This window comes from Meles meles, chromosome 15, assembly GCF_922984935.1.
Source record: "Meles meles chromosome 15, mMelMel3.1 paternal haplotype, whole genome shotgun sequence".
Taxonomy (NCBI): domain Eukaryota; kingdom Metazoa; phylum Chordata; class Mammalia; order Carnivora; family Mustelidae; genus Meles; species Meles meles.
Window position 1 is genome coordinate 32,285,077 of NC_060080.1, and position 21,869 is coordinate 32,306,945.

The window sequence follows — 21,869 nt, forward strand, 5'->3', positions numbered from 1 at the left end:
CAAAGGTTAATCTGATCTCTAACAACAGGACTTTAGGACCTTTATGTTACCTTTATATGCCTGAGCATTACTGATCTCTTGTTCAGGCTGTGGCTTGAAGCCTGCTTATTATTGTTTCAGTTTAGGATGTAAAAGCGGTTGGCTTTTCTGTCTGGCAAGGCTCCAAATTGCAGGCAGAAAGAACATCCCTTATAGGGCTTCAAACTTTTCATCTCAGCTTGCAGACTGGTTAGCTCCAGGCTGAGCTTCTCTCTTCCATGATCAAGAAGCTCAGATTGCAAGTTCTGATTTTGTTCCTGTCATTTCTCTGAATGCCACAGCCTTGGTCAGCACATGCTCTCCCAGGGTATAGTAGGGGAGAGTATAATCATATATTCTGCCACTTTACATAAAGATACAGCTCTCCAGTGTCTGCATGGATCCAGGGCCCTGTATTCTACTGCCAGGTAGAAAATTGTGTATCAGTTAATGGGGCGCCTGGGTGGCTCAGTGGGTTAAAGCCTCTGCCTTCAGCTCGAGTCATGATCTCAGGGTCCTGGGATCAAGTGTCAGGCTCTCTCCTCAGCAGGGAGCCTGCTTCCTCCTCTCTGCCTGCCTCTCTGCCTACTTGTGATCTCTGTCTGTCAAATAAATAAATAAATATCTTAAAAAAAAAAGAAAATTGTGTATCAGTTAAGATTAGGTTCAGCTGAGAATAATAGAAACTCCTGTCCCCTTGCTCCTATCCCCCTTCTCCCCCCATACTCCCTCCGTGAGTTAAATAAGATAGAAACCTATTTCTTTCTCATGTGAAAATCTGGAGATTGCCGTCCAGAGTTGTGGCAGCTCTGGCCATAAAGCTCTCAGGGACCCAGGCTCTTTCCTGCTCACTGATACACTGTCCCTAGGGAGAGACCTTGTCCTTGTGTGCTCCAGCCATCACATTGACGTCCCAAGGAGTGAGCTAGAGAGAGGGACAAGGAAAGAGGCAAAGGGTGCTTGCCAGCTAAAGTTCCTATATGTTACATGAGACTCTCATTTACATCTTGCAGCCAGAATTTAATCATATAGCCATGCTAGCTCCAAGGCACGCTGAACAAGGAGAGGAGAATGGCTATTAAAAGATGCCTCTGCCACAGAGGCCTATTCAATCAACACCAATCAACTTATATTCTTTCTATAGCACCTCATCTCTTATTGCATTATTAGGGTGACTTTTCCCTCCCCCCAGCTTTATCCAGGTATGATTGACAAAAGCTGACTATATTTAAGGTGTGCAACTTGGTGTTTTGATGTGCTGCACTTTATATAGAGATTCTAAGGTGACTTTTCAGATGCAAATCAATGACATTATAAGAGGGGTGCTTGGGTGGCTCAGTCGTTAAGTGTTAAGCGACTGCCTTCCGCTCAGGTCACGATCCCAGACTCCTGGGATCAAGCCCCGCATCATGCTCCCTGTTCAGTGGGAAGCCTCCTTCTCCCTTTACCACTCCTCCTGCTTGTGTTCCCTCTCTCACTGTGTCTCTCTGTCAAATAAATGAATAAAATCTTTTAAAAAATGACATTTTAAGATACAGTGGAAGTTAAGATAGCTAGGAATCCAGATTCCAAAGTTCCATGGTCAGGGCTTTCAATGTTCACGTTACAAAATAGGAAAAAAAAATCACAACTGCTTTTCTCATTTTCAGCTCCTTTCCTTGGCAGGAGTTCCACCGAAACAACCCCTCATGAAATGATTTGCTCCAAATGATGTTCTTAGTTACTATGAGAACCTGCACTCGTGTTTTTGTTTTTGTTTTGTTTTTGTATCTAAACAAACTTTCTTTCTACTGTATCATTATGTGACCACCACATTTACATATAGAGAGACACAGACTTGAAGGACTGCATTTTCAAACTGGTGGCTAAATCATGGAACATTTTTCTGCAAGGAATTAATGGATATGCCATGGAGAAGGAAGCACTATGCTCAAATTTGAGAAAAATTAGTCGCACAGAGGAAACTGGTATTCTTCACTGCAGGACTTCTCAAGTCTTCAAAATGTACATTGTGAATCTTTGACATATTTATATTTTGGGAAATGCTCAGATATTTAAGGAGCAACTACTGCATAATGCTGGGTGCTTTGGAGATTGCAATGAATAAAATAGTCCCTTATTCTGATAACGCAAAATCTAATTGGAGAAAGAAACCATGACTATGTGAAAAATGAAATGAAATTACATAAGGTCAAGTAACGTTTAACAATTGCCTAGTTAATGCCTACTGTATGAGACTTACTATTCCAGGGCCTGGCAACAAAACTGAACAACACGCATGAGATCCTTTCCCTTACAGAGTTTACTTTTAGATGAATAATATAGCAATGCAAGACAATCCTCGCTTTTGGCCAATGCTTGTGAAATGAATAGTGTCATTTTCAATCAGTGAACCATACATCCCAGGGGCTGCAGAATTATATAAAATTTATGAGTGACTTTATGTGCGTACCAAGCATTATCTGCAGACTGAATAAATAAATCAAAGTGTAATTGTTGTGTTGGAGTCTGCATCATGTTTTAATTTTAAAGAGATATGACTTGGGTAGTTGAAGAGCACTGTTACAGATAGAAGGAGCTATAGATTCATTGAAGAAGGGATCGATATAATAATGGCATTCAGTTTGGAGGTTAGAACTTGTGACTCATTTATTTTTGCCATAGGGTTATGTAAGAAAAAATGAATAGATTTTCATTTCATGCTTCATGGCACAGCAGGCCACATAGGTCTCTCTTCCTCTCTGTTAGGGTCATAGGTCTAATAGTACTTTTATTGCAATTGGCCCCACAGCTCATTTATTTGTAAGCAGTTGCAGAATAATCCATGAAAGAGAGAAAATGATCAAAAGTCAGCCTTTCTTCACCCCAAAGTAGAGCATTGGGTGCTCTGCCCTGAAAAACCACCATGATGCAGACTCCTGCTTAAAGCTCATGGGCCAACCTGAGGGAACGCAAGGATGATGCAAGATGTTGGCATGACCATGGGGAGACTGGCGGTGATGACATGGTACTCACTCTGATGCTGGCATCCTGTAGATACTCATACCAGTACTTACTCGGGTGAGAGCTGCAGACCAGGTCTTCAGCAGTGGGTTGAGGGCCACAGGCTGCTGGTTACTGTCCAGCTCTATCCTATATTGACTCCATTTCAAGATGAAATGCTTGACAGTGGCTCTACCTGCGAGAGTTTGGTTTTGTGGCATGTTAGCTTTTATTTTGGGAAGGCTGATGTACAAAGGTGAATCAGGTAGTGAATCATGAGTGCTCTGCTATCAAACAATAGTGTTTACTAGGCTTGTGACATGTGCCTAGATGTAGGGGAGGTGCTGGGAGGGACTCATGTGTATTGGGGAGTACTCGGTCTCAACAAGAGATTGCAGAGTCAAGCCTAAGGCAGACACAGTGGCAGAGTATATGAGTCAGTGTCTAGCCATTGATAATGTATGGCAGTAGGAGTTCAAAGGACATTAGCGGAGTGAGAGATTCAGAGTTAGTGCAAGAAGTAGAAATGAAAGAAAGAAAGGATTCAGCTATATCATCTGTTTCTTTTCCTACTGTTTGAGTCAGTGCATTTCTATCCCTTTGGCTACACATTCCTTATAGCTAGAGAGGGCTGTGAACATACTCTTCATTGGAATTGATGATATTCAGTTCATTTTTTGTGTGGCCAAATTCTGCGCTACTATTCAAGATATTTTAAGTCAGGAAGGTCAGAAAACAGATCAGTCACTTCCGATGGATCCTTGTGATGGTCAAAGGACATTTGCAGTCTGATGACTGGCGTGCGGGGACTTCAGTCCCAATGCCCTGGATCCTCCTCAGTCATCTTTATGAGGAGGTCGGCGAGAATGTTTGGATGTGGCACACTAAGTGGCACAGTGCAAATGTGGAATCCGTTTGCAGAGGCCTTACTAGCAGATGGCAATGCTTCTGCTGCCCCTCTAAAGTCACAGTGCTCAGGTGTCTTTCAGAATTACAGTGCGGCTGCTATGCAGACACCAGGCTGCAGAGGGAGAGAGGGAGAGCTCCATTGTTTTGTGGCCCCCAGGGGTTAATAACAGAAGCCCGCAAATGATCTGTGAAAGTAACAAGAATTCTGAAATAGGACCATTTAGGGAAAGAATAGTGATGAAGTGTCATACAAAGGAGGAATATTGACCATCACAACTGTTCCCTCAGCTGTTCCAATCAAAGTTTATTATCAGTTGGTAAGCTCTATACACTGCTACCTATGAATATTCTTGTAAGTTTCTTGTAATTTTTACTGGCAAATGTGCATTCAGTAATCCTGACAATTTCTTTTGTTTTCATAAATTCTTGAAGCTAAAGACATTCCCTCTTGGCGATTTCATAGCTGGCAAGACTCTGATCTCCAGTGAAGGCAAAACCAGAATGTCAGCACCCCCAAATATTTCTTCTTGGATATATTACATATTTCACATCTCTAGCCAGGAAGATAGAATGCTCAGCTTATGATAGAAATTCTTGCTCAGCTTATGATGTAAACTTTGAAACAAGAGTCAGCACAAGATTTGAAAAGTTTATTCTATTATAGTGCTTTCAAAAGTTACCTCAAAATGGAAATGAATGAAGGGAGATTTTATTATTCATTTAATAAAACAGTAGAGTTGATGAAAATTGCTCTAAAATAACAGTCCTCAGAAAGCATAACTGCAAAGCTAGGAAGCTGCAGACCAAATGTTTAGTGGCAGGGAGTTACCAGTGAGTATCGGGAAAGGACTGCAGACTGATTTGAAATGTTGCCGTCATTTTTTGTTTTTTTTTTTTGTTTTTTTTTTTAAGATTTTATTTATTTATTTGACAGATAGAGATCACAAGTAGGGAGAGAGGCAGGCAGAGAGAGAGAGAGAGAGAGAGGAGGAAGCAGGCTCCCTGCCAAGCAGAGAGTCTGATGCAGGGCTTGATCCCAGGACCCTGGGATCATGGCCTGAGTGAAAGGCAGAGGCTTTAACCCACTGAGCCACCCAGGCGCCCCTGAAATGTTGCCATCGTTTTTACAAATCCCATTGGTTTATGATGGAAACTGCTAATATGAGCTGGAACATTCTGGATAATGAATACTACATAAGGGACGGGGGAAATATTGCAAAGAAAGCTGTTAGAACAAAAGAAATTAAGCAATATTGAGTCCCTTGGCTGAGATTGTTGTGCCTGGGGAAAAAAAAATCACACCAGACTAAAAAGAATGCCATCCTTGTAACAGACACTGACTTATTTTAATTTTAAAAGTTAATTTTTTCCAGACTGGGGTAGATTTTAATGAGGTTTACTTAGGCTGTAAAGTAAAACAAATGAACGAATAAAGGCAACGCATTCTCCCTTTGACTTTTCTCAACAGATACACTTTATATTATCTCATAATTGACAGTATTAATCACAACATGTCTTATTAAATGGAGCTAATATTTTGTTGTAATGAATTCTTTTTTTTTTTTTTTTTACTTTTTAAAAAAAGATTTTACGTATTTATTTCATAGAGAGAGATCACAAGTAGGCAAGAGGCAGGCGGGGTGGGGGGGGCGGAAGCAGGCTCCCTGCTGAGCAGAGAGCCTGAAGTGGAACTTGATCCCAGGACCCTGAGATTATGACCTGAGCCAAAGGCAGAGGCTTAATCCACTGAGCCACCCAGGCGCCCTGTTATAATGAATTCTTATACATGCAACTCTTATTTTGGCCACACCCTTGATTTTATGGTCTTGAACTGGACATGGCAAATAGGTTTCATTTCTTGGACTGTCACCGAAGGAGTCAGGTGAGTTGATGGTGCTGTGAATTGAGATGTGTTCTGAGTCTTCATGGCTAAGTGGGGAAGAAGAGCATGTATAATTCATGATTTCTGTTATAGATTTGGAGGGAGTAGTGGTAGAGGTGGGTGCATGTTTTTCTGGTCTTAGAATTTAAAGACTTCAGCCAGAAACTCAGAAATGATCTCTACCAGATTCTTCAGTACTCTGACAATGCAATATTTGTTGAGTTAAGTAGATACTAACTTTCCCATGGAATCACTGAGGATATCAGCCAGGTGTAGATCCTTCAGACTACTTAAAGAAACATTTCTCTTTTCAGTATCTTTGGAAATTAAAGCCTAAACACTGACTCCATAATAATGTAATATGAGAACCGAAGAAAGACTTTTAGTTAAATTGGCTCTGTGTGTTCAAGGTACATCCTTTTTTCTCCAATGAGGGATAACATATTTAAAAGGAAGTATTAAAATCATCCAGAAACTGGGGCGCCTGGGTGGCTCAGTGGGTTAAGCCGCTGCCTTCGGCTCAGGTCATGATCTCAGGGTCCTGGGATCGAGTCCCGCATTGGGCTCTCTGCTCAGCAGCGAGCCTGCTTCCCTCTCTCTCTCTCTGCCTGCCTCTCTGTCTGCTTGTGATCTCTCTCTGTCAAGTAAATAAATAAAATCTTAAAAAAATAAATAAAAAATAAAAGTAAATTAAAAAAAAATAAAAATAAATTAAAAAAAAAATCATCCAGAAACTGAAGAACAGAGTAAATATCTCACAGACAAGATCTGAATCGGAAATACTGAGTGCTGTTGAAGCTGAAGCTCCAGACTGACTCGAATCAGGACTGGATGCATGCTTGGTGGCTGGAAGTTTGGTGGTATTAAGTCAGGCTAGACATTTGGAACAAGGACCCTGGTAGTACTTCCACTTCTTGTTAAATCTGGGAGAAAAAACCCTGCTGCTGACCAATGTCTTAGGCTGAAGCTTTAAGACCAGTGCCTAGGAAGTGATTGAGATCTGGTCTCTTCACCAAGAACTGAAGCACGATGCTTTCCATATGCATATCTGCCATATTCTTTTTTTTTTTTTTAAAGATTTTATTTATTTATTTGACAGAGATCACAGGAAGACAGAGAGGCAGACAGAGGGAGGGGGAGCAGAGAGCCCGATGTGGAGCTCGATCCCAGGACTCTGGGATCAGGACCTGAGCTGAAGTGGGCTTAACCCACTGAGCCACTCAGGCGCCCCATATCTGCCATATTCTTAATACCACTCTAGGTCATAACTCTTACCTGTCAATACTCTTCTTTTTTTTTTTTTTAAATATTTTATTTATTTGACAGAGAGAAATCACAACTAGGCAGAGAAGCAGGCAGAGAGAGAGGAGGAAGCAGGCTCCCTGCGGAGCAGAGAGCCCGATGTGGGGCTCGATCCCAGGACCCTGGGATCATGACCTGAGCCGAAGGCAGAGGCTTTAACCCACTGAGCCACCCAGGCGCCCCAATACTCTTAATTCTGATCTGGAAGTAGATAACCATGAAACCTCTGGATAGGAAGGGGTGAAGAAAAAGAAAACGGAAAAAAAGCACAACTTGCATACAAAAATAAACTGGCAAATAAAATCACAAAGGAAGAGATAAGAAAGGCAGCCAATATAATCAATAGTGTGAGATGAAAAAGGGGAATTCAGCTCACTTGAAATGAAAATAATAAGGCAGCTTTAGAAGCCAGCTTTAACAGTTTAGTAGTTTGTCAAGGACCCTCAAGGAGTTGCATGGAGACAATAACATTTACTTTAAAAAAGACAGACAGGATAGCTGGGTGGCTCAGTGGATTAAGCCGCTGCCTTCGGCTCAGGTCATGATCTCAGGGTCCTGGTTTCGAGCCCCGCATTGGGCTCTCTGCTCAGCAGGGAGCCTGCTTCCCTCTCTCTCTCTCTCTGCCTGACTCACTGCCTACTTGTGATCTCTCTCTCTTTCAAATAAATAAAATAAAATAAATCGAAAAAATAAAAAAAAATTAAAAAGACAGACAAATTCTTAAATAGAACATGGAGATATGAGACAATATCAGGTAGATATAAAAATAAAGCAGTACAAATATTGGAAATAAAAGTAGCCAATGACCTAATGAAAGAGAGCATTATCAAATTGTAATATAGAGGAATGCACCCAGAAAAAACATTTTGAAGATATGAAAAGACAGTTAAGAGATTCAGAAGATAGGCTGACAGGTTCTGGTCCACATTTAAACAAAGAGGGAAAGAGAACAAAAAAGCAATATTTGAGAGCTAATGGCTGAGATTTTTCCAGAACTGAAGAAAGACAAAGGTTCCCAGATCAAATAAATAAAAACATCCACATCTAACCATATTATTGCTGGGTAAAGAATAAAAAAATATTAAAAAACAAAATTTAATTGCAAGAGAGCAAAGTCAGCTTTCTTACAACTGAATTACAACTAGACCAATGGCAAAGATCTGATCAGTAACAAGACACTGAATTAAACTGAAAAAAACAGTATCTCTGGAGTATCAGGGAAAAATAATTGTCAATTTAGAATTGTACACCCTAAATTATTTTTTTTTAAAGATTTATTTATTTATTTATTTGACAGAGAGAGAGATCATGAGTAAGCAGAGAGGCAGGCAGAGAGAGAAGAGGAAGCAGGCTCCCCGCTGAGCAGAGAGCCTGATGTGGGGCTCCATCCCAGGACCCTGAGATCATGACCCGAGCCGAAGGCAGAGGCTTAACCCACTGAGCCACCCAGGTGCCCCCACCCTAAATTATTAAACAAAATAAAACTTCATGGTAATACAAGTACTAAGAGGTTATTACTGATGAATCCAAACTAAAGAAGTATTAAAAAATCAAAAGTAAAAGTAAACCCAGAGGAAGGTGTAGAGGCAAGAAATCAAGAAACTGCAGTGAACATAAAAAAGATAAATGTCAGTAAGTTTTAAGTATGGACTAAAAGAATTAATTTTGGTCTGTACACACAAAGAATATAGAAAGTAAAGTATATATAGACCTACTGAGATGGGATATATTTAAAGGAATACTTCAAGAACCTTAAAGTCTTTATTTTGTTGAGGAGGAAGATGAGATGTTAAATAGTCTTAGAATTTAGAAGATGAACCAAAACTATTTGGTATGGAGGAATAAGTTCAACAAAACAGGTAAAAGACCTTTTTGCTTTTTAAGGATATCAAATAGTATTTAATTAAATGGAGAATTAAAAATGTCCATAGAGGAGATGACTATGTCAATATCAAGATATATCAATATCTTAATATCAATTCTCTCTCAATTAATCTATGAATTAAATGTATTTCCAGTGAAATAAAAATTGGGATTTTTGAGGGGAGCTTTGAAAAATTAATTTTAAAACTCATATTTTAAAAAGACAACTTGGTGTATGATAGAGGTGGTATTATGTGGCACTGAGAAAAGAAGAGGTTATTAAGTAAATTGTGCTGGTTATGCATATGGGGAAAAAGTTAAACTAATTTCTTGTTTTAGTCACTTACAAAAATAATCCAGATGGGTTAATGACGTGTATGTTAAAAAAGGGAGTTTTAAAACTTTAGAAGAAAATAGAGGAGACTGTCTTATAACTTTAGGAATAGAAAAGCCTTTCAGATGCCGAAAACAAAACTATGAGGGAAAACATTGCTAAATTTGGTTCCATCAAAAACATCTTTTTTTTTTTTGTTAGTGTTTAAGAAAGCAACTGATTTCTGTGCATTGATTTTGTATCCTGCCACATTGCTGAATGGCTGTGTGAGTTCTAATAGTTTGGGGGTGGAGCCTTTTGGGTTTTCCATTTAAAGTATCATGTCATCTGCGAAGAGAGAGAGTTTGAGTTCTTCTTTGCCAATTTGAATAATTTTATTTCTTTTTGTTGTGTCATTGCTGTTGCTAGGACTTCTAGGGCTATGCTGAACAACAGTGGCGAGAGTGAGCATCCTTGTCATGTTCCTGATCTCAAAGGAAAGGCTGTCAGCTTTTCCCCATTGAGAATGATACTCACTGTGGGTTTTTCATAGATAGATTTTATGAAGCTGAGGAATATTCCCTCTATTCCTTTGAAGCATTTTAATCAGGAACGGATGCTGTATCTTGTCAAATGCTTTTTCTGCATCAATTGAGAGGACCATATGATTCTTCTCTCTTCTCTTATTGATTTGTTCTGTCACATTGATTGATTTGCGAATGTTGAACCACCCTTACAACCCATGGATGAATCCCACCTGGTAATGGTGGATAATCTTTTTAATGTACTGTTGGATCCTATTAGCTAGGATCTTGTTGTGAATCTTAGCATTCATATTCATCAGGGATATTGGTCTGAAATTATCCTTTTTGGTGGGGTCTTTGTCTGGTTTGGGGCTTCATAAAAAGAGTCTGGAGGTTTTCCTTCTGTTTCTATCTTTTGAAACAGCTTCAGGAGAATAGGTATTATTTCTTCTTTGAATGTTAGGTAGCATCCTCCAGGGAATCCATCAGGTACTCGGCTCTTGTTTTTTGGGAAGTTTTTGATCACCGCTTCAATCTTGTTACTAGATATTGGTCTATTCAGGTTGTCAGTTTCTTCCTGATTTAGTTTTGGAAGTTTATAGGTTTCTACGAATGCATCCATTTTGTCTAGATTGCTTGAGTTATTGGCATATAACTGTTGATAATAATTTCTGATGATTGTTTTTATTTCCTTGGTGTTAGTCATGATCTCTCCCTTTTCATTCATAATTTTATTTCTGTGTAGAAAACAACAAATAAACTGAAAATACAAGTCACAGACTATAAAAAAATACATTCTGACAAAAGGTTAGTTCTAGAACATGTAAATAACTTACGGAAATCAATGAATGAAGATCAAAGACTTCAGCACAAAAATAGACAAGAATATGAAGAGATGGTTTACAAAGAGTAAAACGGACCATAAACAGACCATAAACAAATGACAAAGGGCTCAATCTCAGTGGTGATCAAAAACACACAAACCAAAGCAGAATGAAGTACTATTTCATAGGATCAGCAAATTTTTTAAAATAGATTTCATTTATTTATTTGAGAAAGAGAGTGGGAGAGAGAGAACCAGCACAAATGGGGGAGGTGCAGAGGGAGAAACAGACTCCCCACTGAGCACGGAGCCCCACATCCAGCTCCATCTCAGCACCCTGGGATCATTACCTGAGTCTCAGATAGACTTAACTGACTGAGCCAACCAGGTGCCCCAGGGTTGGCAAAAGTTTTATAAGTCTGGCAATACCAAGTGTTGGAAAGGATATTAAGTGGTGGTGACTCCCATCCTAGTGGAAGTATAAATTGATACAACTACTTCCACAGGTAATCTGGTACTAGCTAGTAAGGGTTAAGGCATGCCTACTTACTAATTCTACTTTGGGTAATATGCAGTACTCTACGTATACTCCACAGAAACTTTTATAAATGTATTTAAATAGGCACGCATAACCATTTAAATTAAAGCCCTGTTTGTAATCAGGAAATGTTGTAATAACCAAAATATTCATCAGTGAGGCATGGAAAAATAAAACATGGTATAAGAATACATGGAAATACTACAGTATAAGTGGATGAACTGGGAACACATTTATCAGTGTAGATACTTAAAGAAAAACTTGAGTAAAGAAGCAAGTTGCTGAATGCTTTATGCAGTATGATAGCATTTCTTTAAACTTGAAATACCCTTGACTATATTGTCAATATAGATTGTGATTACCTCTGGGTAGAAAGAAAGGAAATGGGATGGGGGAGTTGTTAATAGAGGGCTTCAGCAATTTCTGCAATATTTTGTTTTTAAAAACAAAATAGAGACAAAGCAATATTTGGAACCACATTAGAAAAATGTCAACATGTGTTCATGTGGGTTTTTGTGTGTTCATTATTCTTTATACTTTTCCATGTGTTTGAATTAGTTCAGACTTAAAAATTATTAGTAGAGAATAAAACCAAATCTATGAATTCATGTGTTAGCTATGGAATGGGAATTTGGTGGGCATCTGCTCTCCAGGATACTACATGTAAATTTTCCAGGGACTGTCATGAATCTTTTTTTAATTGAGAAGAATTAGTCCAGAGAAGATATTGGCAAATTAATGAGGGCCATCAGGGAGACAGTCTCCTTTACTCTACCACCTCTTCAATACAGATAAAGGTAACTCCCAACTATATTTGTAGTCCCAGAAAAAGTACATCACAAAACTTGCAATTTGTGTGTGTGTGTGTGTGTGTGTGTGCTTTTACCCTTGACACTTCATGACTATTCATATATATATTTTTTGCACCAGTATCCATCCCATCAAATTATATGCATTTTCCTTATTTTTTTGTCACTTTCTAAAAAAATATTTCATGTTCTTTGGTACTTGGAATCTGTGACTAGAGATATAATTTTTGCCATTTTGGCAGACAATATTTACTAACAGATTTTGCTTATGATTAATATTAATATGAATTTTCCCACACACATTCCTAGATATATGTATACAAAAGGTATTTTAAACATTTTTAGAAACATGCTTTTCTCATATTCTAAGAGGATAAGGTCTGTTAAAAGTATTTTTTTTTAAAGTTTTCATTTATTTATTTGACAGAGATCATAAGTAGGCAGAGAGGCAGGCAGAGAGAGAGAGGAGGAAGCAGGCTCCCCGCTGATCAGAGAGCCTGATGCGGGGTTCGATCCCAGGACTCTGGGATCATGACCTGAGCTGAAGGTAGAGGCTTTAACCCACCGAGCCACCCAGGCACACCTGTTGAAAGTATTCTTTTAAAATATTTTTGAAAGGAATAATACATTATTTTTTACATTTTTAATAAACATTAAGTGGATGAATAAAATCAACTTCCTTTCTTTAATATACCTCAACACGTAATGCACATTTTAGAAGTTAGTATTAAGTTGTGTAAATGTCTCAGAAACTTGGAGAAATCCTAATAACCGGCCCCCGGCACAGGTTGTAGAGAGTACATGTGACTTGCTTCCTAACCCAGTAGGTGGCGCTGCTGAGAATCAATTCTCAGTACTGCTCCAGCTGAACGCGGCTTCGTGCAATTTTATGAAAATCTTGTCTTTGCTGGGTGAATTGTATTGGGATGTAAATGTTCAAAGTAGAAACTAAAGAGATACAAGAATTTCATCTTAATATTTCAGGGTAGAAGCTGTGGGAAGCAAGTCACATGAAACCTCTACAACCTGCATAATGTAATCGTTACTATGTGTGTATAGAGGTTTCATAGACTTTGTCTCACGTAATTCTTACAAGAAGCCTGGAGTGTGTGGAGAAGTGTGTGGAGGAACTGGATTCAGGTTCAGGATTTCTGACTGCAAAGTGTATGCTCTTTCTTTCACTGCGGCCACACTTCCTGGTTCCAGTGTAAACAAAACAAAACAACACAAAAATCTCCATTCTCTAGAAATTTATGTCCATACAATTCGGAGACAAATTTCTTTCAGAGTAGTATGCTCAGGTCTATCTAAGGAGGAAAGCAATGGCTTTTTAATATGAATATTTGTTTATTCAAGTCACAGGAATGAATTAAGTGATAGCTGTCTTATCATCTCCAATACAACCCAAATATTATTCAAAAGTAACACTTTATCTTCTTTTGTACTGTCTTCCAACTTATAAGGCATTTTGCAAAGCATATAATTTATAATTCATCTTCACAGCTCTTCAAGGTATATGGGATATAATAAATGTATAAAGGAAGAAAGAAATCCAAATTTCAATTCAGAATATCTTATTTTAAGGTGGCGGTGTTTACACATGTCATGGCTCTTCATTTAGAAATTGCCTCTACTTCCCCTTCAATTATTTTTCACTGCCCGTGTTATTTTCATCCTTTACAGCGTAATAGTAGTAGTGAAGGAAATGGTGTATCATTGAAACCATTGGAAGAGTTGGGACGTGTGTGTAGTTTGGAGGATTAGAGTTAATATGATCACATAATAATTCTATATTTGAAAGTGAAATATGAAGTCCTATTTGGAAAATGAAATGAGTGCCATTATTTTTGGAATATAAGCCATGGAAAGGATGTTTGGCAGAGTTTTTAGGGTGCGTATAGCTGAAAAGGGTGGAAAAATCCCATGTAACAAGAGCCGCAAGGGCTGTGAAATCAGTGATTAGGTCTGAATTCCAGCTTCACAGCATAGTGGTTGTGTGCCTTGAAGCAAGTGCTCTGTTTCTGAGCCTCAATTTCCCCATTGGAAAATTGAGAGAGTAATAATTATTTTGCAGGTTTGTGTGAGGATTTATCAAGTAACATATATAGTAGATGGTCTAGAATAGTGTTTGATCCACGGAAGGTATTAAAAAACAAATTTTCTTTTTTTTTCTTTGAAGTTCACTTTTCCACTCAGATAACTGCTTAGTTGCTTTGACTTTTCATATCTACTTTGTAGCCCATCAGACACAAAGTTAGGCAAACACAGACTGATTAAAATAAAGGTGGTTTTGGAAGAATGGAGTCATCATAACATTTTTTAAAATTTTATTTATTTTTTTTTGCTTCAGAACTGGGAGAGGGAAGTGTTTCATTTTGCCTGATTTGGATTGGGATGGCTTCTCTCCCTGCCAAGTCCTTAGTGTGCAGATCGAAATGCCAAGTGTTGGGCTGGAGCCAAGTGGTGAGAGTCCAGTAAATGAGAGCCCTCAGGAAGGGCTTTACCCCTTCCAGCCCGCTGAGGGGCATTTAGCAGCCATCTGTCTTCTCTCGGTGAAGGAAAGATACACTTCAAGTTTGAGCCTGGGCTTGGGTCGACCTGTAGTTCCTGGCTCTCACGACAGCTTTAATGACAACAGTCTTTGAAGGCCATCCTGTCCCAGGTGGAATATTTCGAAGTTCCCGAGGCAAAGCTGGTTTTACCAATGGATAGAATTGGGTTCTTTCCTTTAGAGGGCTCCTTGCCAGATGACTGGGAGCTCCCTTCACTGACTATAATACGTTTTCAGAAACCCTTCCTTTAGAAATTCACTCCCTTCTGCTAAAAATGATGAGGTAGGAACTGTAGGTTGGATCTCTCAACATCTGTTTCGCTCTTTCTTGTGGGCCTTGTGTCCTGCAGAGGCTGGAAAACTGTACACTTCTTCCCCAAACTTCCATGCAGTAGGGATTTAGAAATGATTTGGGTTCCATCAACTGGGTGCTGTCAAAGGAGACTGAAATTCAGACATCAGCTCAGAAGGGAGAGTGGTGGTGTTGCAGGAGGTGTCTAGCCTCCTGGGGTCTAGCAGCCATGCACTGCTTCAGGGCCAGCCATTCCAAAGGGGCCTCCTGATTCTGAGATCACCAGTGGCAGGTGTGACCTGGAAGCCAACAGCTGGAACAGCATCTTCTGAATGCCAGATTGCTGGCAGTGATGGAGGTGGACATCATACATGCGGGCCGTTTGGCAGTGGTGTTTTGGCAGTGAGGCCCAGCCTAGCCCCTGCTCCTTCAGACCTTCCAATATAATTCTGTAAGCACCCTATCACTTGTAGTAAAATTCCTTCTCCCGAACACGGCCATAGTCACTATTTACCACTGAATTCAGCAGTCGTATCTCAAAAATTTTTAAATCTTTTTGCTCACTGGATTTATCTTTCACCATTGCTGTGATCTGTGGCAGTGACTTTTATGGGGTGAAAAGAGGGAAACGGGGTGATTTGTGAAGAGATGGGGAGATTTGGAGCCAGAACACTGTGTTTTCACAACTGCTCTGCCGTTTTCTAGTTGTGGGCCTTTGAGTGAATTTCCTTCTCTCTGTGGTGATGTCTCTTCTTATACAATGAGAACAATACTAAGTCCCTTTTGGGGATGCTATGAGAATGAAATAATATAAAAATACATGAAAAGCATCTTCCATACAGCAGGCTCTCGGTACATATCGGATATAATTATATATAGCTATCCATAATGTATGTGGATGCATAAAGTGAAGGTATGGAACACTGCCAGAAAGAGTGCATGCATGTGTGTGTGTGTGTATGTATGTGTAGGAGGGCAAAGGCAGGAATGGTAATGGGGGGGTACGATTGCTTAGACGAGGCATCAGGAAAGGAATAAAACATTTTGAAAGGGCTGTTGAGAGGACGTAGCTGTCTGACTTCATTGCCTCACAGATGTTGTCACAAACCATTTTCTTACTAAGATGACAGTACTTCTCACACACAGAAATGCTCCCTAGTACGTTTTATATATATATATATAATATAAATATTTTATATATTATATATTATATATATATATTTTTTTATATATATATAATATACACTGGTTTTCAGAGAGCTGTGAGAGTAGGGACCCTATTCATGTCAGCGCTCCAATCCTTATTTGCTCTGTGGTTGTGGGCCCAGGTTCAGTAACGAATCTTCCTTTGCTGCAATTTGTTCATCAGGAAAATGGGGGTTAAAAATAGGACCAACCTCATTGAATTTTTTTGGTTTTAAGTGATTTAGTACACGCAGATCATTTGGAAAAGTACCTGGCACAGAATGAGTGCTCAGAAATAAGTCAATCAGAGAAAGACAATTATCATATGATCTCCCTGATATGAGGAAGTTGAGAAGTAACGTGGGGAGTTTGGGGAGTACGGAAGGAAAAAATGAAACAAGATGGGATTGAGAGGGAGACAAACCATAAGAGACTCTTTTTTTTTTTAATATTTTATTTATTTGACAGAGAGAAATCACAACTAGGCAAAGAGGCAGGCAGAGAGAGAGGAGGAAGCAGGCTCCCTGCTGAGCAGAGAGCCCGATGCGGGGCTCGATCCCAGGACCCTGGAATCATGACCTGAGCTGAAGGCAGAGGCTTTAATCCACTGAGCCACCCAGGCGCCCCCCATAAGAGACTCTTAATCTCACAAAACAAACTGAGGGTTGCTGGGGGGAGGGGAGGAGGGAGAGGATGTTTGGGTTATGGACATTGGGGAGGGTGTGTGCTGTGGTGAGTGCTGTGATATGTTAATAAAAAATAAAAAGTTTAAAAAAAATGCTTAATGAAGTTACTGATGTTCTTATTGATGAATTATAATTTACTTTCATGGAGTCAGCCTGTAAACATATGTGCAGATCCATAACTTGGCTTATATGTCTGTAAATGTGTGCTTATAATATGAAAGTGTGTGTGCATGTGCATGCTTATTGTGAACATAGATGTTTCAATGTATATATATATATATGTGCACACGTGTGGGTGCCTGTATACCTTTATGTGTGGATGTTTATATGTTAGGTGTATATGTGCTGTATGATGTATGTTCTTGTATTTGCACACACACATTAGTATTTATGTAGGGGTGTACTTGTTAGAGATACTTGCATGTATGTGTGCCTAGGTATGTGTGTATATGTTGAGTCTATGTGTATGGATATGTGTATGTGTCTTTGTTGGGTTTGTGCATATGTGTGTTCACATGTGTATGTACAAGAGTTGCTATGCATGGTTGTCTAGGATGTTTGGTATATAACCTAATGCCTTCTACATTATAGTCCGTATGAGTGCCCAACCCTATGAGGTGGCACTCTGTGTGACTTATAGAGGTAGGCGACACAGTAAAGGTACCATAAGAAGGTGCCATTTCGGGGCGCCTGGGTGGCTCAGTGGATTGGGCCGCTGCCTGCAGCTTGGGTCATGATCTCAGGGTCCTGGGATCGAGCCCCGCATCGGGCTCTCTGCTCTGCGGGGAGCCTGCTTCCTCCTCTCTCTCTGCCTGCCTCTCTGCCTACTTGTGATCTCTCTCTCTGTCAAATAAATAAATAAATCTTTAAAAAAAAAAAAGAAGGTGCCATTTCCCCCTTGTTGAACTACAAGGGCAGTAGGTTTTCTCTCCTTTTCCCCACTCTATGGGAAGGAAAGAAAAAAATGAGGTAACACTATCGATTGTGTGTAATATACATTGGCCTAAACTACTTTATGCTTGGTTGGGTTTAATGGGTTTTACATTTATTGTTTGTCATTGTTTGAATCCAGCACAGCTGGTTTGGCAATCTAGAGAACATTACCACTTTGGAAAGCACACACCAGCCCTACAATAATCTTGGGATAAGCCATTCCAGAAATCTTGGCAAGAGCATTTCCTGGCAGTTCAGGAAAGTTATAGGCCTTCGGGATGTAGGACCAAATATTATCCAGAACTCTACTTCTCATTTGCTGAATTCAGTTTTCATAAAATCATAGAATTTTAGACTTGGCTGCCACTTTGGGCAAAGGTTTAGGGGTTTGAAATCCTTTATCTGTTTCCACACTGATTGCATGTGGTCTGGTCCTATCATCATCATCTCTTCTGGTTGAGAACCATTAATTTAGAGGAACAACTTTTTAAATGCTTTTAAACACTGAAGGTAAAGGAATGTTCCCACAGTCAAACAGCCACATGGGAATAGAGGCAGGCATTGAGTCTAGAGATCTTAGTCCTGGTTGAAACTTCATATTTAGGTCTGTTTTTATTTTTGGTTTTATTATCACTAAGTTTTCACGTATGGACTCTGGTCTGGTGCCCATGGAAGCATTCTTTCAAGGGCAGGCATGATAAACACTGAAAAGTTGAAGTCCTTATCCTATTCTTGCATTCTAGGTTCCCTATCCAATAGAGGATGAGAGGATTGGAAGGAATTTTCCCAGTCCTCATATTCCCTGTCCTGCTGTCTCCTCTGCTTTGGAGATAATTGTCACAGTTGAGTCCTGATGCTTAAAGAGTAGCAGGCTCTATAGAAACCATGAGCTTGCTGAGCGGGGTTTAAATGGTCCCTACATGACCTTTCTCAGCCACTGAGGAAAGTATTCTGGAAGACGCTGAAAAATAAGGGGACTATGACTGACAGTTAACCCATTGCCAGAGGTTGGGAGAACCTTTCGCAAATGACGTGGATGAAGAACTGAGTTGAAAAACACAGTCAGCAGCTGCCTGTGCTTAGACATGAACTAAGGCTACCCTCCTAAACGTAAGTACAAAATACCCTTTGTGACCACTTCATGTAGGCTACCCATGTGTGAAATGTGAGATTGGTATCAACCAAAAAACTGTCCGTCCGTCTCCACGACGGTGAGGTTCGTGTGCTAGTAATTTAGTGTTGTCACAATACAATCTTCTTTCTTGCTGTCAGTGTAACACATCCACTCAGAGACTGGGAGCCCTGCGGGCAAGGAGCAGTGGTGGCGGGAGACTTGTGAGGCTCGCGATCTCCTCATTGGTATTGACCTCACAAGTAATGGGCTGAAGACAGATGCAGAGAGGTTCTTATTTACTCCATCTGGCCAGTACACCAGAGAAGTAGCCAGTGAGAGTTGGGGACGATGTTACAGAAGCCTGGCAGAACTGCTCTAGAAGAAAGTTCACTCAAGACTGCAAACTGGTTTGAATTATGCACAGCAACCTATGGATTTGAGAAGTGATTTTATTTTATTTTATTTTTTTAAGATTTTATTTATTTGAGAGAGAGTGTGTGAGAGTGCACGTGTGCAGGAAAGAGCACAAGCAGGGGAGGGGGGAAGGAGGGAGAGGGAGAAGCAGACTCCCTGCTGAGGAGGGAGCATGATTCTGGCTTTGATCTCAGGATCCTGGGATCATGACCTGAGGCCAAGGCAGACGCTTAACTGACTGAACCACCTAGGTGCCCTGAGAAGTGATTTTTAAGTAAGGTCTGAGTGGAGCAAAGAGTTGGGCCAAGGACAACTCAGACTCTTGTCTCTTGGCAAATGCAGGCCTGGATAGATAGGCCCTCATTTGAGTTTTAATAAAAATAAAATTTAAAAGAACTGCATGAGAATGCGTTTCCTATGAGATACAACTTTCTGCAGAAAAAGTGAGGAGCTATGTCATCCTGAAAATTCAGAGGTAGAACAGACTTATTAAAATTATTTACTGTAGGGACCACAAAGGAAAATTTGATAACTATTTAGCTGCCTCAGTAAAAAATGAGAAGGCATGATAGCTATGAAGCAAAAGCAGAAAACTATAAAGAAAAAACTACCAGGAATATAATCAGGACCACTGATGTAATAAGAAAAGATTAAAAAATTAAAAGTGAAGTAGAATTTAAATTCTCATTAGAGTCGGGACTCCTGGGTGGCTCAGTGGGTTAAAGCCTCTGCCTTCAGCTCAGGTCATGATCCCAGGACCTGGGATCGAGCCCCACATCCGGCTCTCTCTCTGCTCAGCTGGGAGCCTCCTTCCTCCTCTCTCTCTGCCTGCCTCTCTGCCTACTTGTGATCTCTGTCTGTCAAATAAATAAAATCTTTTAAAAAATTAAAATTGAAAGAAAATAGCCCCAACTGGTTGATTACGGCTATGGGTCAGGTGCAGAGCCCTCAGATTTGGACAGCTTGGCACCCACGTGGGAACTCTGCACATAGGATTATTCTGAAACAAATTAGGCAATGGAGATGAAGGTATTTTGTAGACCACCTCCCACTCTATAAGAATAAAGGGATTTTTTTTATTCCGTTAATTTATTATTAATCTAGAGTAGATGATATCAGGGCTAAAAAAATGGGATAAAATCCACTGTTGGCCCCAAAGGGAGACTTCTCCTTTTCTTTTTTTTTTTTTAAATTTCTTTTCAGCATAACAGAATTCATTGTTTTTGCACCACACCCAGTGCTCCATGCAATAGGTGCCCTCCTTAATACCCACCACCTGGCTCCCCCAACCTCCCACCCCCCGCCCCTTCAAAACCCTCAGATTGTTTTTCAGAGTCCATAGTCTCTCATGGTTCTCTCATGGTTCACCTCCCCTTCCAATTTCCCTCAACTCCCATCTCCTCTCCATCTCCCTATGTCCTCTATGTTACTTGTTATACTCCACGAATAAGTGAAACCATATGATACTTGACTCTCTCTGCTTGACTTATTTCGCTCAGCAGAATCTCTTCCAGTCCCGTCCATGTTGATACAAAAGTTGGATATTCATCCTTTTTGATGGAGGCATAATACTCCATAGTGTATATGGACTACATCTTCCTTATCCATTCGTCCGTTGAAGGGCATCTTGGTTCTTTTCACTGTTTGGCGACCGTGGCCATTGCTGCTATAAACATTGGGGCACAGATGGCCCTTCTTTTCACTACATCTGTATCTTTGGGGTAAATACCCAGTAGTGCAATTGCAGGATCATAGAGAAGCTCTATTTTTTAATTTCTTGAGGAATCTCCACACTGTTCTCCAAAGTGGCTGTACCAACTTGCATTCCCACCAATAGTGTAAGAGGGTTCCCCTTTCTCCACATCCTCTCCAACACACGTTGTTGTTTCTTATACTGTACACAAAGATAAAATTGAAATGGATAAAAGACCTTCTTCTCCTTTTCTATTCTCTTCCTTCTTAGGTGAGTCTCCATGTATTGTTCTATCAAAGCCTGCAATAAGAAAAGAATTAGACATAGACCACCTGCATCATAATGTTAACTTAAACACTGTGGGTATTTGCATTTTACATATGATCTCTGACTGAAGAACAAAAGGCTTTGTCTGTTTTAAAATAAATGTCAAGCATTGGTAAGGAGTGGCTGGTGAAGCCCAGCCCATCTGGACCAAGCTGCCATCTCCTGCTGGCCACTAAACCTGGAAGTCATTTACATCAGTGGCCTCTCCCCCACCAAGGGACCTTTTTCCTGGTCAATGATTCCCCATTCTTCTACAGTTCCACCATCTTCACTCATTTCTGTTCAGAATTCCCTAGAAGACAGAACTTCGTTAATTTTGAAAATTTTTGAGAATGATTATTTCTTTTAAAAAAAAATATTGTATTTATTTCCAAGAGAGAGAGAAAGAGAGAGCACAAGTAGGCAGAGTGGCAGGCAGAGAGAGAGGAGAAGCAGACTCTCTGCTGAGCAGGAAGCCCAATGAGGGGCCCGATCCCAGGATTCTGGGGCCATGACCTGATCTGAATGCAGATGCTTAACTGACTGAGCCACCCAGGTACCCTGAGAATGATTGTTTCTGAGGAAATTGAAGGCAATGTGGAATTTTGCCAAACAAGTTCTACCCTATGGGATATTTTTAGCGACAAGCCCACCCACTCTGCCCTCCCCAGTCCAGCAGTATCTAGAGTTTTGGAAGGACTAGAGAACAGACTTTTCCAGAGGATTGGATCC

At 40.1% G+C, this 21,869-nt stretch overlaps 1 long non-coding RNA gene across 3 annotated transcripts in view; it reads left to right on the forward strand.

Moving 5' to 3' along the window:
- The window catches only part of LOC123925977, a 69,028-nt gene that overhangs the window by 22,180 nt on the left and 24,979 nt on the right, over positions 1 to 21,869 (forward strand). For all 3 annotated transcript variants that reach the window (XR_006815129.1, XR_006815128.1, XR_006815130.1), the window contains one exon: positions 18,354 to 18,720. This is a non-coding gene — a long non-coding RNA (uncharacterized LOC123925977). The remainder of the gene's footprint in view (positions 1 to 18,353; positions 18,721 to 21,869) is intronic.